We start from the raw sequence: 16,410 nt of genomic DNA, 5'->3' as shown, positions 1-16,410 counted from the left end.
GGGTCTGCAGGGGCCTGCCCAGCCCATCTGACAGTCAAATCCATCTCAGCAAACGCTGGCCTGCCCACCCTGCAAGCCTGCCCAGTCCCTCTAGAAATAACACTGCAGGCCAGAGGTTATAGATGCCCTCCAGGTTCAAACATCACCAGATCCACCTGATGAATGAAATGAATGAAAGAGAGGAAGGGAAATCACAGATGATGGGCAGTGACAAGGTACCAAGTGCTGCACCAGGTGCTGTCCATTCATTAGCTGATTTCCACTGGGAGGGAGGTCTGTGTTCCCATTTTGCAGATAAAGAAACAAGGGCCTAAGGGTACATACAGGTGCTAAGTGGGAGGGCTGGGGTTCCACCAGGTCAGTCTGTCCCAGGCCAACAAACTTTGGCCTCAGTGACCAACAAGTTTCTCCCCAGATTCAAAAGCCTGTATCTTCATACAGCTGAAAAGTTAGATATCTCCTGAGATCAGGACTCCAATCTAAGATACCATTTATATCCGGGTGGATTGTGCCTTGATGTTCTCCTCTAAAATAAAGATGTAAATGGGCTATTGGGAATATGCATCCAGTTAATGTATGTGAAGCATGTCAAAAAAGTGCCTTAAGCAGTCAGTAAATTATAGCTATTGTTACATTGGTAGGCTGTTTATTTTATTCTTTCCCCATCTCTCAATATAAATTCCAAATCAATTTGGAGGATGTGGCCCTATCTGCTCAGACATGGGAATAAAATTAGTTTCTAGCACACCTTAACCAATCCACTGCTTTTTAGTGGATGAAATTACCCCCACCCTTCCTCCTGATGGTGGAAAGAGACCTGAAGACTCTCCTGGAGTTTTGATGTGCTCTCCCTTCCCAGTTTCCTGGGTGACTGGCAACCTGTTTTATAAAAGGCTCCCCTTATACAGGAAAAGCCACCCAAATATTTTTAAGTTGTTAACAAAAAGAAAAAATAAACATTTAAGCTGAAACTTGGTAAGAGAATTTTGGTGAGGTTGGGGGTTAATATAACCAGTATGATATCATGAGGAAAGTTTTTATAGGAACTGAAGCTGCCACCACCCTCAGGCCACAGTACCTCCGGTTAGGTTTCTACCCTGACACAAGGCACGTCACAGGTTCCCATCAATGACAACAGCTTGCTCAGCTCACCCCGAAGTGATCCTCACAGGGCAGGGATGGATGTAACAGGATCCGTGAAGGGCATTACAGATGGACCAAAAAATTCTGGGTGATTCTAAAATATTTACACCTCTAAGGGTTTAACCTGTGGTTTCCAGAAATCACTATTAAAATGTCTTTGATCCAAGAGTAACTTTATAAATGCTCATAAAGGGATTTGTTTCATGCTCATTCACTCAATAAAAACTTAAACACTTAAATGCCAATTATTGTGTTAGTAGCTGTGAGCAAGACACAGTCTAGGTTCTCATCACATTGATGGCCTAGAGGGAAGAGGGATGTTAATTTAATAACTGAACCAATACATGTTGAAATATTAGGTGATAAACAGAATGAAAAAGAAGAGCAAATGACCAGGTTTAAAAAAAAAAAAAAAGCCTGAATGGAAGGGTAGGAAAGAACTTGACTTGAATTTGAGTTCTGTAGGGTGCATTATCATGGGTTATCATTGCCCATAACTAGGCAATGAGGAAAGAGGAGAACAAGGAATAGGAGATAAGAATGACTCGGCAAGGAATAGATGAGGGAGGGAAACTGGGAGATTAAGGTGGACTGGGGCCTTATGAAATATCTCAGGGACTTCACTGGTGGTCCAGTAGCTAAGACTCCACATTCCCAATGCAGGGGCCCTGGGTTCAATCTCTGGTCGGAGAACTAGATCCTTCATGGCACAACTAAGAGTTCACATGCTGCAACTAGAGATCCCTCATGCCCAACAAAGGCCCAACACAGCCAAATAAATGAATATATATATATATATACACACACATATATATCTTTTTAAAAAGGCATCTCAGGCAGGTACATACTCTGAGCACATGGGAACAGTGGAGAGGAGAGAACCCACTTGGAGATGAGAGTGTCACAGACAACGCCATTGGTCTCCACATACCCGTCCTTCCCCATTGGGCAATCCAAGCTCATTATCTCCAGCCAATCTGTATTTGAGGAAATCTCACATCATATGAATACATCCCACCACCTGAGTGTTAGAAATCAGGATGCAAATATCCTGCTTCCCTTGCACCCAGGACAAGGGGTATGACACAGGCTCTGTTGGCCAGAGGTACCACGTGAAGCTGAGCCTCATTTCTGTTGATGTGACCAGTGGCCAAAGTGACTGGCTTTGGGGGTGGCGGGTGCAGGGCCGAGCTCCCAATGGAGAAGCCACATGAGAGCTGACGGCAGTGGTGGTCGTGGTGACGGCAAACTCAGGCGGCCTGATGGTTTGCTGATCGGGCCAGGCGTGCAGTGTGGTTTGGGGCATTTTTCCTAGAAGCTTAGCCTCAATTTCTTTCCTCCAGCCCTCCTGATGATTCTGTGGGAGACCTAACATCCTTTATTACATTCCCCTTTCTGCTTAAATCAGCCAGCATTTCCACCAAGAATGCTGACCTCTCACAGGCCGAAGCTGGCTGGAGCCAGTGAGACTTGGAGAAAGACTCGCTGGGGCTGTGCTGAGAGGAACCTTCTTTGTTGAAAGAAAGAGCCCCAGGAAACCAGCTCGATCTTGATAGCATTCCTTAGGCAGGTTGGCAGGGAGTCCATTGGACCCAGTCATGTAGTCACCTATGTCTTGGAATTTATGGCCATTTGGAATCTATGGCTGGTTACCCACAACAGAAGTGAGAGCTGGGAAAGTGGTTAATTGATAATAAAAGAGCCATAGGAACAATCTCCTTGATGTCAGGAGATTGACCTTCATTACAAGATCTAAGGGAAACAAAATGACCTAATGTTAACTGTCCAGTCTGCTACAAAAGCTCTTTTTAGTAACAGGTCAAAAGTTATATAATAAGATGTCTTGGGTATGTGGGTCTCTTCTGGTGTCTGTGCCAGAAGCTCTCTCTGTTACTTTCTGACTTTAAACAAAACTGTTAAACTGCTGCAAAGACCCAAGCTACTGTGTTCCTTTGGTCTCAGAGTGAATTCTTCCCTTTGAAGATCACGAACTCATAGCCGACACTGAATATCACGGAACACACTCCCTGCCTGGTTTGGAATCTCAGTTGCCATCAATAGTTTCCACAACTGAGGGATACGATAAGGTCTGCTTGGCACAGCAGAGAAACCAAAAGATCTGAGTCCTTGACTACATCACCAAGCTGCTAGACTCATATCAGACCTGTAAGGCCCTGGACATCTCCTTCTCTGCGCTGATGGTGCTCAGTCACTCAGTTGTGTCCAACTCTTTGCGACCCCATGGACTGTAGCCCACCAGGTTCCTCTGTCCATGGAATTTTCCCAGGCAAGAATACTGGAACTGGTTGCCATTTCCTACTCCAGGGGATCTTCCCAACCCTAGTATCGAAACTGTGGCTCCTGCATTGGTGGGCAGATTCTTTACCACTGAGCCACCTGGATAAGCCCCTCCCTGAGCTAATGCATGAGGTCAAATCAACCTGAGTTGGCTTCTCTGTTCTTTGCAGATCAAACATTCACAATAATGCAGGGAAGAAAGAAGCAACTTATGGAGAATAGACACGCATCTTTCCTGGGTGTGTCAGGAACCACTCAAATCCAGGGAACCTTTGTCTACCAGCCTCCTTCAACCCCACCCAATATCAGTCCCACTCAGGCAAGCCCTGAGTGAGCATGAGTGAAAGTCGCTCAGACGTGTCCGACTCTTTGCAACACAGTGGACTATACAGTCCATGGAATTCTCCAGGCCAGAATACTGGAGTGGGTGGCTGTTCCCTTCTCCAGGGGATCTTCCCAACACAGGGATCAAACCGAGGTCTCCTGCATTGCAGGCAGATTCTTTACCAGCTGAGCCACCAACCTGGCCCCAAACACTTCATTCCAGAAAACACATTCTTACACTGCCCATCCCAGCCTTGGACTGTCTCTTTGAAGGGCACCAAGTGGTTCTGTCACTTGCCCAGCTCACACATCTGGTAAGTGGCAGAGCTGAAGTTCTGGAGGCAAGCCAGATCCCAGACTTTTAACCACTATGTTTAATGCCATGCCCCATCCAGTCTCATTCCATTAAAAAAAAAAAAAAAAAAAAAGAGTGTGGCCTTGAGCCAGGGGAAAAAAACAACAGACAAAGAACTCAACTTCAGCTCCATATTTGCTATATGACCTTGAGCAAGCTTCTTAAGACGTACTTTCAGATGTAAATGAAGTTAATGATGCCAGCCTCATAGAATCTGGCAGTCATCTGTATGGTTCACCCAAGACCTCTGGCTCCCCACCTTCTGGCACACAGTGGAACCCACTTCCTGGACCCCTGGGTTGGGGTCCCATGAGTAGTCCCAGCCAAAGAATGTGAATGGAGGGAATATGTGTCACTTCTGGGTTGCTGCTCTATTGAGCAGAGCCCGCAGCCTATCCATCATGGACACATGATGTGAGCAAAAACCAAACCAGTATTGTTGGCTGTTGAAAAGGCCCTGATGCTGGGAAAGATTGAGGGCAGGAGGAGAAGGGGATGACAGAGGATGAGATGGTTGGATGGCATCACCGACACAATGGACATGGGTTTGGGTGGTCTCCGGGAGTTGGTGATGGACAGGGAGGCCTGGTGTGCTGCAGTTCATGGGGTCGCAAAGAGTTGGACACGACTGAGCAACTGAACTGAACTGAACTGATGGTTGTCAAAGCACATACTAGCCCATAGTGATCGATACATACAGTATGGTCATTTTCTCATTTACTCAAAAGCACTTCTCTGTTGTGGTTCAAACCCCAAATGGACAAGATAGAAAGTGGAGGCAGCAGTCCTGAAGGTTTGGGTGCAATACATCTGAGAGGGGGCCCAGTCCTCTGCTTTTATCCCCCGAGGGATTCTGATGCCCTGGCAAGTCTGAGACCCTTGCGTTACTATTGCCCCACTATATGATGAAAGAGTAGGGCAGGGTCCTCACCCTTGAGGTCCACATAGACTAGAGATGACAGCTACAGAGAGAAAAGTTACAATGCAAATATGGTTTTGTGATCTAAAATCTGTAACATTAAGTGACTATATATATGAACTCTCTGAACTAGGCGGGGCTTCCTTGGTGACTCAGTAGGTTAAAGAATCCACATGCAGTGCAGGAGATGCAGGAGACCTGGGTTCAATCCCTGGGTCAGGAAGATCCCCTGGAGAAGGAAACAGCAACCCGCTCCAGTATTCTTGCCTGGCAAATCCCACGGACAGAGAAGCCTGGAGGGCTACAGTCCATGGGGTCACAAAGAGTCAGACACAACTCAGTGACTAAACCCCCACCACTGTGAACTATACAGTTGTCTGTGTAATAGAAAGTAAGTGTGCATCCTGGCAAATTCATCTATCAATGGTGTGACCCAAGATGGGGTACTTGGACTCCCTGTTTCCTCATCCTAATATATACGGCATTATTTGTCTCCGTTTTCTAAATATGAGCATCGAAACTCAGATGTTTCTAAAACATTGCCCGTGGTCACACAGCTAGTAACAAGGCTGAACTGGAATCCACACCCAGGTTCTTCTGTATCTAGACCCCACGTTCTTAAACACTGGGTGTAGCTGGTTCACGCAAGGCCTCTGCCTGTTCAGCTATAGCTGTTCACCTAGAACTCTCTTCCCCTTCCCCTAGGACCCTAGCTTCTAGCCACACCAAACTTCTTGCTGTGCTCACCACTCTGTATTTCATACCTCGGTCCTCTGGCTCCTGCTGGTCCCTCTGCCTGGCTTGCCTTTCCTCTCTTCCAACCACCCTGTCTCCCAATACTGGCCAAATCTTTGCATCCCCAGTTTGAAGGACCCAGCCTCCATGCTTGACCACCCCCCACAGCGTGGCTCTACAGGCTCTACCCTGCAAGTGCCTCCTCCATTAGATTGCAACCTGTGGAAGGAAGGCCCTTCGCTTCCTTTCCCGAGGCTGTCTGATTAGCATTGTGGGCCCTTGTGCTAAAGCTTCAGCCACAACCACCTGAATACCTAGCTCAGAGAAATCAAAGCACTGCAGCTTACAAGTCAGACCAAAGAAGACCACACAGCGAAAAAAAAAAAAAAAAAGAAGACCACAAGACCACACAGCGAAGTATTTCAGAAAGTAGGTTTGGGGTTCTAATCTAGCCACTTTGTAGCTTTGTGACTGCAATCCCCATCTGTAATATCTTGTGAGCCTCAGTTTCTTAGATGAAAAATGGGACTAATGACAGTACCTGCCTCACATAGTTGTGAGAACTCAATGAGATACAATGTCTACAGTAAATTTATGTACAACTGGGCTTCCCTGGTGGTCCAGTGGTTAAGAACCCGCCTGCCAACGCAGTGGACACGGGTTCGATGTCTGGTCTGGGAAGATCCCATGTGCCACAGGGCAACTAAGGCCCTGCACCACAACTTCTGAGCCCGTGCTTTAGAGTCTGTGAGCCAAAACTAGTGAGCTGGAGCGCCTTAGAGCCCTTGCTCCACAGAAAGAGAAGGCACCACAATGAGAAGCCTGAGCTCCGTACCTAGAGAAAGCCCCCATGCAGCAGTGAAGACCCAGCGCAGCCAAAAATTTAAAAAATAATAGTAATAAATTTTTTAAGTGTATGCATACCGCCTGGCTCATAAGGAAGAACTGGGTTAATTTCCAGTCGATTTCATCATTGTTATCATTGCCGTCATCGTCTCCTTGTTATTACTATATTACAACTCAGCATGCCCCCGTGGCTATCATTGTTAATATTATTACCACATCCTCCTCTGTTCCCACCAGCCCTAAGTGACTTTGCTGAGCATTCCTTCCAAGAACAGACAGTAACCTTAGAATTCTTGAAAGCGATTCTTCATTGTCCCACTGACGGTTCTGTGCCCTCAATGACTTAGCATCCTGGGCACCCTCTGCTTAGTCGACTCTTGAACAAGTCTATGGCTGCCAGTACCCTTCCATCCAGGCTTCTTGGATACAGCTAAGAAAATAAGGGCTATCCTGAGGTTCTCTCTCACTGACTTGACGTCAGCCCCCTCTGGGTTCATTCTGGGTTCATTTCAGGTTAGACCAGACCGCTGCAAAGGTGTGCCCTCCCCTGGCCGTGAGATTGGCAGAATCCCAGTCAAATAGGCCTGTGGGCTGCTGGAATTGTTGATAACACCAAAAGGAATAATACTTCCAACCAGCTTTTGTTTTTCCCCAGAGGGAGCTAAAAGAGTCAGGCTCTTGAGTTTCAAATAAAAAAGTGCTTCATATGCCATCAGAGTGAGCCACCCTTGCTCTTCCTTACATATTCGGAGGGTGGAGGGCAAAACATGGGTTTTCAGCAAAGAATTCCTTGAGGTTTCATGCTGAACAACTCCAGGCTGTTATGAAAGGACGGAAAAACAGAACATTCCCCCACACCCGACGTGTTACAGGAACAGGGAACGGAAGAGGAAAACCAAACCTCAGACAACAAAATTTTTAAAAATGTAAAGTTGGCTTTTCTGATTGAGAAGGTTCTGAAGACCCAGCCATGAATGGTTTCTGCTGGGATCTGCGTGTAAGTGAAAATTCACAAAGTCTGTGAAAGTGGAAATACAGATTAAGAAGTCAGAGGGAAAGGGGGCAGCATTATGTGTTGGGAGGGGCAGGGGGCAGAAATCAGCGAGGAGGTAAGAGGGCGGCCAGAGAGAGGCAAAGAGTTTCCAGGAGCAAGGACAGTGCTCAGGGTCGGAGGACCATGGGGTGAGCGTTTTCTCCAGACAGGGAAAGAAAATAGGCAAACTTTTTTTTTTTCCCCAAAACCATACAACTGCTCGAATAAAATTTGCATTCCCATCTGACTCATTTGACTGGGACCATGAGCTCACATTCCAGAGCCTCAGCTGACCCTCTTGCACCCCACTGCTGATAAAGTGTGTAATTAGTGCTTTTTGTGTTAAGAAGGACCATGAATTCTACGGGGTTCTCTTGGTCTAGCTTCTAACAGCAACATCTAGCATTCAGTTGTATATTCACATCGGTCATTTCCAGGGGAGAAAAGAAGAGCACAGGGATGAGAAGGGAATATTTTTTCACAATTTATCAAGCTCTTCGATTAAAAAAAACAAATGAAGTTACAACTCAGGAAAGTTACAAATAAGGAGGGAGACATGAATGACCCTATGGTGATGAATTGAAATCAGTAGTATCAGTATGAACTAAAGTTTAAAAAAATAGATACAAATATAAATATAGAAGTGTGTATGAGTGGATAATACATCTCCAAACTCTGAACACTGAAAAGATCTAGAAGCAAAGAATCCCCAGTAGGAATGAGCACACTTACCACCCAGATCTTGGTTTCTAAACACCATTCTTCAGTGAAAGGAACCAGGGCTCCTTGGAGAAGTGGTTGATTCCAAAGCTGGAGCAAGGAAAATACAAGATGAGCCTGGAACACCATGTATTGCCAGAAAATAGAGAATTGCTCAAAAAAAAAAAAAAAAAAAACCACCAGGTTGGGGCTTATTAAGGATATAGGAGCCAGCCTGAATAGCTCTCAGTGGTCAAAGCTGGAATGATTGGAGCAATAAAATAATGATAGTATTGGATTATAAGCCACAGAATAAAATAAATACCCATGAGTCCATATTGGTGGAAGGAAGGGAGTCTTACCTTAAAGAAGAATTACAATTAATAAATGTAGAAGGTATGAGGGAGATAAAAAAAAAACCACCACTAGAATACCACAGTAATAGTCAGGGGGTGGGATCACTGCCTGGAGATGGCGGGAGCACTTTCACCATGGCGGTCAGGCCGATCTCTGAGTGGAACCAGGATGCCACTGTGTACGTGGGAGCCCCCGATGAGAAGGTTAGCAAACCACTGCTGTGGGAACTATTTCTCCAAGCAGGGTCAGTAGTGAACACGAATATGCCAAAGGATAGTGTCACTGGTCAGCACCAATGCTACGGCTTTGTGGAATTCTTGAGTGAGAAAGATGCTGACTATGCCATTAAGATCATGAACATGATCAAATTTGATGGGAAGCCAACAAGGGTGAAAAAGGCATCAGCTCACAACAAAAATCTGGATGTGGGGGCCAACATTTTCACTGGGAACCTGGACCCAAAGATTGATAAGTTGCTTTATGATACCTTTAGCACCTTTGGGGTTATTTTACAAACCCCCAAGAATATGCAGCACCCTGACACAGGCAACTCCAAAGGTTAAGCCTTTATTAATTTTGTCTCATTTGATGCTTTGGATGTAGCGATTGAGGCCATGGATAGGCAGTACCTCTGTAACCACCCAATCACTGTGGCCTACACATTCAAGAAGGCCTCCAAGGGCGAGCATCATGGCTCAGGCACTAAACAACTTCTGGCAGCACAGAACCCACTCTCCCAGGTTGACCGCCCTCGTCAGGTGTTTGCAGATGTAACCCCTCCTCTGTCTGCTCCCAATCCTGTGGTATCATCATTGGGGTCTGGGCTTCCTCTACCAGGCATGCCTCCTCCTGGCTCCTTCCAGGAGCCTCCTGCCTCCTGGAGCCCTTCCACCTGAGATACCCCCACCACCTATGCCTCCTGGGGCTGGAGGACATGGCCCCCCATCAGTGGGAACCCCAGGAGCTGGACATCCTAGACATGGACACTCACATCCTCACCCATTCCCACTGGGTGGGATGCCCCATCCAGGGATGCAGATGCAGCTGGCCCCACCATGGCCCTCATGGTTTAAGGAACCCCCATGCTGGGCCCCCTGGCTCTGGGGGACAGCCACTACCCCGACCACCACCTGGAATGCCTCATCCTGGACTTCCTCCAGTGGGCATGCCCCACCAAGGGCCTCCGTTTGGCTCTCCCATGGGTCACCCAGGTCCTATGCCTCTGCATAGTATGCATGGACCTCCTCCACTGATGCCCTCTCATGGATACACTGGCCCTCCACGACCTCTACCCTACAGCTACTAGCAGAGACCCCTCCCTCCACCCAGACCCACTCCCCAGCCCAGTACCCTTCCCAGTTCCCCCTCAAGGCCCACTTCGAGGCCCTCTCCCTCAGTGATTTCTCATTGTCTTTCCTCCTGTTGTAGCCTCCCAATATCTATTCACTTCTTTGGACCAATCAGAGTGGCTATAGCTCCAAGGGGCTAAGGCACTAATCCTGCTCAGGCCTTTCTTTTGTAAGAGGTTTTACTTTTATTTTTTCTATGTTGGCCCTAAGTGTTTTGCAAATACCCAGAGAAAATTAAACTAAACTCCTTGTTTGAAAAAAAACAAAACCACAATAATAACTGCCTCAGGTAAAGTCCACAGGCTGATGCTAAAATTTAAGTGGGCACAAGTATGAGGAGAAACAGGATGGTCTCAAAGTATTTCCCTCCAAATGTTTACTAATTACAAAGGATGAGAAGGAGATAAACACACTAAAAATGGAGAAGAACCCCAAGCAGAGTGGACACCATGTACAAAAGCCTGAGCCGGCAGAGAGCTTGGGTGTTTGAGGAGATGGGGCACTGACCACCAGGACTTGGAAGAGAATCCAAAATCCATGGCATCATCCGTCACTGTAACTACCATTGCATTTCACATTGGTCCTCCCAATGCCCCTACTCAACGGTGGTGAATAAAACCATCACCACCTCTACCACCAGGTCAACCCCCCCCCCTTCCCCCGCAAAATGTAACAAGAGAGTATAATCATGAGCTGTGTTCTAAATGCTTGTGTCTCCCCTACTTCCCAAATTCATACATTGAAACCTAGCCCTCAATGGGATGCTGTTAGGGAGTGGGCCATTGGGAGGTGATTAGGTCATGAGGGTGGAGCCCCCAAGGAGGAGATTAGTGCCTGGATAACAGAGACCCTGTTATGCTCCCCCACCCCTTTCACCACATGAGGGCACAGTGAGAAGTCAGTGTCTGTTGACCTGGAAGTGGGCTGTCACCAGACACTGAGTCAGCCAGCACCTTGGTCTTGGACTTCCAGACTTCTGAACTGCGAGCAGTAAATGTTTGGGAGCCTCCCAGTTTATGGTATGTTTGTTTTATAGTGGCCAGAACAGGCGAAGACAGTATTGTAAGGTTGTGTGAAGGCATGGGGCATAATTCACATCAGGGGTGAAATCAATCTCTCTGCTGCTCTTTTCCTTCACAAAATCTGATCTGAGAGGAAGAGGCCAGCTTGGAAAGTCTGTTGCTTAGCAGAGCATGTCTGTGAGAGAAGAGACATGCAAGGCAATATCCAGAGCAGAGCTTGAGATTAGGAAGCTGAGAAGAAGCTGTTCTTTTAAGGAAAAAAAATAGTGCAGGGACTTCCCTGTCGGTCTAGTGGTTAAGACTGCGCTTCCAATGCAGGGGACATGGGTTAGATCCCTGGTCAGGGAACTAAGATCCCACATGCCACACAACACAGCCGAAGGAAAAAACAAAAAAAGAAGAAGAATATTGGGGGTGGGATGGGGGAAAAAGAGGGGAAGAGAAGGATGTTCAGGGGACTTGGATGGAAGACATGGAGTACACATTTATCAGTTGTTTGTATTGAAAACCACTTCCAGGCCCCAAGACCCGTGTAAAGTCTACCACACACTCAGATCTATGTCTGGACACGTGTTTGTGTGTCCATCATGTGTGTAACTGCATGTATGTCTAGATGAATCTATGTGCGTGTGTGTGTGAATGCTCTGTGTGTCTCTGTGTGTCTGTGAGCGTTACTGAGTCTATGTGTATCTCTATGACTGCTCAGGCGTGTCTGTTTCCATGTGCCTTGGTTTGTGTTTCTGTGTGCCTTTGTGTATGTGTGCATGCTGGAAATCACAGCAAGGGGCTGAATGCCTGCAGAGTGAAGACAAAGGATTTGCCATAAGACCCAGGGGGAGAACGAAAAGTCTGCTGTGACAGGAGGCAGTTGAGGCCCGGGTGACAGTGTCAGGCCCCAAGAATCTGACGACATCTTTGCGAGGACACTGCAATTGCTCTGGAGTTTGGAATGTGGGTGGGGGTGGCAAGTCAGGTCAGTACTGTCTAGAGACCTCAGACGGCAGGAAGACCTACCTCCAAATCGGCACCTGGTGTGTCGTGCGTTATCTCCATTTTGCAGCTGAAAACACCGCTAACACTTTCATGGCACTGAAGAGCCTCCAGAGGCCTCTGGGGGGCTCACCCAGGGCTGGAAACCCTGGAATCACCGAGGGAGGAAAGCGTTCCACTGTCAGTCCTTCTACTGAAGAAGTCTCTAGCTGGCAGTCCTTTAACACCCAGGCAACACCTACTAATCTTTTTGTGAAGAACAATTTTTCCTTTACTAATCAATCAATGGGTACCCAGAACATCACAGCCTCATCAGGCACACTGGCTGAGAAGACATTCTCAAAGCTCTACATAACTAACTTCTCCAGAAACGTGATGTCACAATATTAGAAGGCCACCCTAATCCTAGCACCATTCTTGAGTTAATTTGGCTATCTTATCGACATAAATATGAAGGCAGGGAAAGTGTCATTTTCCCGTTTGGTAGACATCTTAATATTTGTTAACTATTTTGGAAGTGAAATAGGAAGTGTCCAACTTATTAGAAACTAACACTGAAGCCCTTTTGAGGTTTTAAAAAATTCGAGAACGTTGTGATGTTAGAGGTACGTCCAGGAGAGATGCTTCATTTGTCTCCTTGCTTTTAGGCTTTTAGAAAATATTTATTTGGCTGGGCCAGGTCTTAGCCATGGCATGTGGGATCTTCAGTTGCTGGTGGCATGCACACTCTCAGTTGCGGCATGTGGGATCTAGTTCCTGACCAGGGAGTAGACCCAGGTCCCCTGCATTGGGAATGTAGAGTCTTAGCCACTGGACCATCAGGGAAGTCCTCACTTTTAGTTTTTATTTTGCAAAAATCCAAACCTATAGCACAGTTGAAAGAACAGTAAAATAGACTCTCTTAGACTCTTCACCTACATTTATCAATCGGTTACATTTGTGTCATTTATGCTTTCTCTCTCTGTGTATGTGTGTGTTAGTCACTCAGTTGTGTCCAACTCTTTGTGACCCCATGGACTGTAGCCCGCCAGGCTCTTCTGTCCATGGAATTCTCAAGGCAAGTATACTGGAGTGGGTAGCCATTCCCTTCTCCAGGGGATCTTCCTGACCTAGGGATTGAACTCAGATCTCCTGCATTGCAGGCAGATTCTTTACCATCTGAGTCACCAGGGAAGCCCATATGTATGTGTGTATATACACACATATATGTATATACATATATATATACAAACATGCACATACACACACCTTTTAAAAGAACATTTGAGAATAAATTGCCAATGTTGTGACCTTTTTTTGTGTGTGCGATCTTTTATTCATAAATATTTCATGTATCTCCTAAGAATAAGAACATTCCCTTACCTAGCAAGTATCTAAAACATAGCCCATAGTCAAAGTTAATGAATTGTCCTAGTAAAGTTATTTTTATAATTTTTGATTTTCGGGTCCTGGAACCATTCCAGAATTATATACCTTTATCTGTTATTTCTCTTAACTCCCATTTAATCTGAAACAGTTCCTTAATCTTTCATGACTTTGACCAAACTCTGCCCCTTCTTATTTTTTATTACATCTCTGTGTGTGGGACCTTAGTTTCCCAACCAGGGATCTAACCCACATACCCTGCAGTGAAGCACGGAGTCCTAACCACTAGACCAAGAGGGAATTCCCCAAACTCCTGTTTCAACGAAAGAGAAAACGCAAAGCCTTGACTAGGAACAATGTCCAACTACGATGTAATCGATATTTGTTTTCTGAGCATTTTTCTTTCCAGCTATCTTCTGTTTATGGCAATTGACACTGGTTTCTTACTTGTATAGTTGTACGTGGTTTCCCTAAATGTTTTTTTTTTAATTAAAGTGAACTAATGTAGAAGGAAAGATTAAAGAAATAATAGAATAGGTTATGTAGATTGAGTCTGGGCTTCCTCAACCTCAGCACGTTGGCATTTGGGGCTGGAAAACTCTATATTGTGGGATGGTGCGCAGCACCCCGGGTCTCTACCCACTGGCTGCCAGAAACAAATCCTGCCCTCCTTCTGGTTGTGACAACCACACACACTTCCAGACATTGCCAAAGGCCCCCTGGAAGGCAAACTCAGCGGTGAAGAGCCACTCCTCCAGCCCAAATCATAAGAGCGGAGTGTGAGTGGCAGAAGTTTGGGAACCCTGGAGTACAGTGCTTGCCTCCATCCCATTCAGCTTAGATGATGTTTACCAAGGGCTGGCCTTGACCTAGGTGCTGGGGGCACAGAGATGACACAGTCCAGCTCTCCAGCAGCCGCTGCGAAGTAAGAAGGGGGCAGAAGAGGTCCAAGAGGCAGAAAAAGTAAACCCAAGAAGAGGGAGCTGGGAAAAACTATACCATCACTAGAATTAAGTCTCCTTAGGCCTCATGACTCTCACAACAGTTCTTCTGCCCAAGTAATTCTTCTTAAGACAATCAGATCATTTCCGCCCCCTGATTAAAAGGTTCCAGTAACTTCCCATCACATATAGAGTAAGATCCAAACTCCTTAAAGGACCTAAGAGATTCTGTGCTCTAACTCCTGGCTTCCTAATCGCCCTTCATTTGTCTTGCTTCCCAGGACTCTCCTGCTCCAGCCACTCCAGACTTTTCTCTCTCCCAAGATCACACCATGCTCATTTCCAAATAAGACTCTTTGCTCTGTTCTAAGATCTTTGCAGGGTTGGCCCCTAGTCATCAACTTTCTGTTCAAATGTCCCCTGCTCCAACCAGGAGCCCTCCCTCTCACCATCCTGTGTGATTTCTTTTGTAGCACGTCCCGCATCATACATTGTTGGCTGGCTGACCTGACTTGCACTGTCAGCATCCTTCTCCTTAGTGACCATCCGGGTGGAGCTGGCCATCTCACCCAGATCTGGGCAACGAGAGATGCAGACACTGCCCCTCCCCCATCTTCCTGCTGAATCATGGGGGTGACGACTGGAGCTGTTCAGCCATTCTGTGATCGTGCGGGAAAGACCAGGCAAATACTGAATTTTTGAGACAAATAACCAGTACCAACAATTTCTTACCATCTTTTCTGGGGAGAAAAATAAATCCCTAGGGTTTATACCACTGTATTGGGTTATCTGGTGAAAGTGTTAGTCAGTCGTGTACAACTCTTTGTGACTCCATGCACTATAGCCCACCAGGATCCTCCGTCCATGGAATTCTCCAGGCAAGAATGCTGGAGTGGGTGACACGTTCCCTTCTCTAGGGGATCATCCTGACCCAGGGATAGAACTTGACCTCCCTCATTGCAGGCAGATTCTTTACTGTCTCAGCCACCAGGGGACCCATTGGGTTATCTGGTACTTGCAGTCAAGAGCATCCCAGCTGAAACAATTGTCTGAAACGATTGTGTTGACTTTGCTGTTTTCTTTTTGTTCATATTTTCTCCCTAGACTCTAAGGGCCATGAGACAGAAGTTCATGTCTCTTCCTATTCACTACTACATCTTCAGCCCCTAGGCACGGTGCCTGACTCATGATATATTTTAAAAACTATTAAGCTACTTGTTCCTTCACATATAAAATAGGGATAGTCATAATACCTTGAAAGACTGTAAGGATTAACTGGGTCCGAACGCGTATAATGTTCAGAGCAGGGCCTGGCACGTAATCATCACTCAAAGGGTTCCAATTATTTGTTGACTTAATGAACTAATTAATGTACGGAAGAAAGGATGCCTTCTCGATGTGCTTTTGCAGCACTGTCCTCTGGCTTCCTCCTCTTCAGTGAAAGCTGTGTTTAGTTGGTGCTGACAAGTCGGGTTATTGATTAAGAAACATGACCGTGGCGGTTGGAAGAAATTCACAGCATTTACTGTGAGCGGCTGGATTAGCACCTTTAGGGGGTGGCGAGGGAGGGAGACACTGGCACACAAAAGGCAGAGTGCATAAAGCCTGGCATATTCCAAAGTTCAGGCCAGGAAATGCTGGAAATGAAATCCAAGATGAGAGTTTGCTGTTGTGCCCCGTGGGAAGAACGGGGCTGGGCTTTGCCACCAGAGCTCAACCAAAGCCTCTCAGAGGTCAGTTGGAGGTTATGCGCACAGAGATTCAACATAACCAAAGGGGTTCATTCATTCATTCACTCATGCAACAAAATGCCTCTTAAGCACCTACTCTGTGCCCTGTAGTGAGGGATCTGGCAAGGAAACAACGAGACCTGCCTTGCCTGTAGAGATGACAACTGGGTGATTCCAATGTTTCTTCCCTAATTGCCTTGTAACCATGTAGTGGCCAGACCAAATTTCAGGTCCCCTGAATGCAGTGGATGACCAATATAAGCACTGCCTAGCATTTGTCCGTACTAAGCACTATGCTGAGACC

The 16,410-nt window shown here is 46.4% G+C and overlaps 1 pseudogene; it reads left to right on the top strand.

Moving 5' to 3' along the window:
• Positions 1-8,843: 8,843 nt before the first annotated feature.
• LOC133064021 (splicing factor 3B subunit 4-like) lies at positions 8,844-10,109 on the top strand (annotated as a pseudogene).
• Positions 10,110-16,410: the final 6,301 nt, after the last annotated feature.

Source organism: Dama dama, chromosome 10 (genome assembly GCF_033118175.1).
Source record: "Dama dama isolate Ldn47 chromosome 10, ASM3311817v1, whole genome shotgun sequence".
Lineage (NCBI taxonomy): Eukaryota > Metazoa > Chordata > Mammalia > Artiodactyla > Cervidae > Dama > Dama dama.
Note: the sequence above shows the minus strand (reverse complement) of the source record. Positions and strands in the feature narration are given on the sequence as shown.